The sequence below is a fragment of the Arachis ipaensis genome, chromosome B05 (genome assembly GCF_000816755.2).
Source record: "Arachis ipaensis cultivar K30076 chromosome B05, Araip1.1, whole genome shotgun sequence".
Taxonomy (NCBI): Eukaryota; Viridiplantae; Streptophyta; class Magnoliopsida; order Fabales; family Fabaceae; genus Arachis; species Arachis ipaensis.
The window spans coordinates 13,744,136-13,747,001 of NC_029789.2; positions in this window are offsets into that span (position 1 = coordinate 13,744,136).

Genomic DNA, 2,866 nt, shown 5'->3' on the forward strand with positions numbered 1-2,866 from the left:
GTAAACTCACAGGCAAAAAATAAATGATGAAATGATTCTATGTCCTTTTTGCACAACACACATATATTGTCATTATGATTAATAATGCCAAGTCTACTCAGCCTCTCCTTCGTGTTGACTCTGCCTACTAAAACAAACCATGCAAATAGTTCAACTCTTGGAGGAACCAATCCTTTCCACATGGAACTAGCAAAACTGTAGTTCGTGATGTCCTTTGAGAGAGTCTCGTTCTGTAACATCTGCACAAAAGAGTTAGTAGAAAAGACACTTTTTTTTATCAAATTTCCATACAACAGAATCCGCTCTATCAACCGATAGTCTTACGCCACGTAACCTTTCGCGAAGCTGATCGAGTAACTCTATCTCCCATTGGAAGAGTTTCCTTCTCCACTGGAAGTTCCATACCCACTCTAACCCATCCCAAAACCCACAGTCCCCTATTACTGATCCTAAAACTGAATATTTTTTATGATTAAATTATGGATGGCTCTGATACCACTTGTTAGAATAAATTGTTTTATTAATCCAAATTATTTATATTGAATCACCAAAAATATATATCATAGTGCGAAAGCGAACCTTTACTCATAGAAATTAGAAATTAGAAATTAGTAAAAGAGTTGTTTTAGTTTTCCTCAACTAAAACCTTCTGTATTCCTAATAGAACGGATGAATTGCAACTTTTCTGATGGAAAAAGAGTTGATGAGGCGGCTTTGGTATATTAGGGGTCGAAACCCTAAAGTCATTATTTATATTTGAGCATGACACCCATTAAATCCTAAAGCCCAAATAAAAATAGTATCTAAAGTCCAAAAGATAATATCTGATTTTATTCTAATTTAATTATAAATTAAAAGTAATTATGACTTATTCAATTTAGAATTTATAATAATAAATGAGATTACCGTTATATAAGTCATTTAATTCGAAATAGCATAACTTGTGATTATAATCAATATATGTATTACCCACAAACAAATTAGGAAATTAAACAATTTTCTAACATAATCTTTTTGCTTAATTTTGGTAACCCATTTTTTTATCTTTGATTTGAACACAATCAAATTTTTGTTTTCTTGCTTTACTTTTGGAAGGCTTCACGTGGGTGACAGAAAAGAGAGAGACGAAGAGAAGATAAAGAACTGGTTTGGTGGCTTTGATTTGGTTCAGATGAAAATGAAGTTTCATGTCTTAATTAGCTACCTTTTCTGTTGGACCATAAGTGAAAGATATGAACTTGGGTTTGGATCATCCATTTGACCTTAAGTTTGTTTTTGGTCCAAATTCATTTCTCCACCAGATTTCTCACGATTTCTCACCACTTTCGGCTTTATTAGTTTGTTGTTGGGCTTGTTTGGTTTGTTTGAATTTTTACACAATTAACAAACGAATGACACATCTAATTGGACTTTTAATCCAATAATAATGTTTTGTCACCATCAATTAATTGTTATTAGTTTTTCAAACTCAACAAAATATATGTGAATTTTAACTCATTTTTAATGTGTATTTTATATTTTAATATATATTTTATACTGATGATTGATTTTAGTGTCTAATTTTAATGTACATCTAGCATAGTTAATCAATATAATATGAATCAAATCAAACTAGATACTTATTCAAATTAAAAACCTTTAGTGAAAAATGATTATAAATGCGTATGTATGAATGTAAAAAGATGGAAATTTGGGTGCAATTAAATTCATATGAAATTAATAAATAAAAGTCATTAAATGGATTGATAAGTTTGACTAAATTATCATCTAATGGCTCTCAACTATCAACTTCACATGAAATTAATTACACTTGAGTTTTCACCTTATAAAAATGAAACAAAGTGAAGTATATACTCTGACCATTTCTTATTTTCGGTATACAAAACTTATAATTTCTTAGAAAATTTAGAAAAAGTATAGAGAACCAATTAGTGATACAGTCAACTACAGTCAACTAAAAAATAAGATTCAATAAAAAAAAACCAGCACCCAATAAATTAACCTAATTTCACTCACCCCAATCCTATTCATAGTTAAAAAAAAAAAAACAAGACAAACCCTTTATTTCCCTCCTTTGCATAGTCGCACGCCATGCCTCTCTCCCGCCATCTCACATTGCAGAGCCGCACACATTGCCCTTCCCTTTCAAAGCCAACCGTCGTGCGTCCAGCTGCCAAGGGTCGCTGCACACTACATCCAAATGCTGTGCTCCTCCTCCTCTTTCTTTTTAGTTTTGGATTATTATTTTTACTACTTTTAAATGTTTTTTTTTTTCAAAATTTGAATGTTTCTTTTTCTTATTTTTTGGATATTTATTTTTTTTTGAATTTTGGATATTTTTTAATAGTTTAAGATGTTCTTTTTAAATATTTTTTTATGTTTCGTTTTGTTAAGTTTTGTAATTTTTAAAATGATTTTGAATATCTTTTTTTGTTAAATTTTAGAAAAAAAATTTATTATGTTTCATATATTTTTTATTAAAATCTTTTATAATAATTTAAAAAATTTTAAAATAATTTTACATATTTTTCTATTAAATTTTAAATTTTTATAATAATACAAATGGGGAGCTCATATGCTGACGTGGCGCTCATACGTTGAGTTTGAGAATTTATTTGCTTAGGTGTCATCACTAAAAATTTTTAGAATTTTATTTATAAATTATAAATTATTATTTGCTTAGGATGTAACTTTTTAAATTTTAAATTACTCTTTCTTAAGTTGTTAGGTATTTAGTTTTTAATATTATTGAACTAATTATTTACTTAGGTGTCGTCACTAAAATTTTTTAAAAATTATAAATTATTATTTGCTTAGGTTATTATTTTTTAAATTTTAATTTATTTGTTTAGGTTGTTACTCTTTA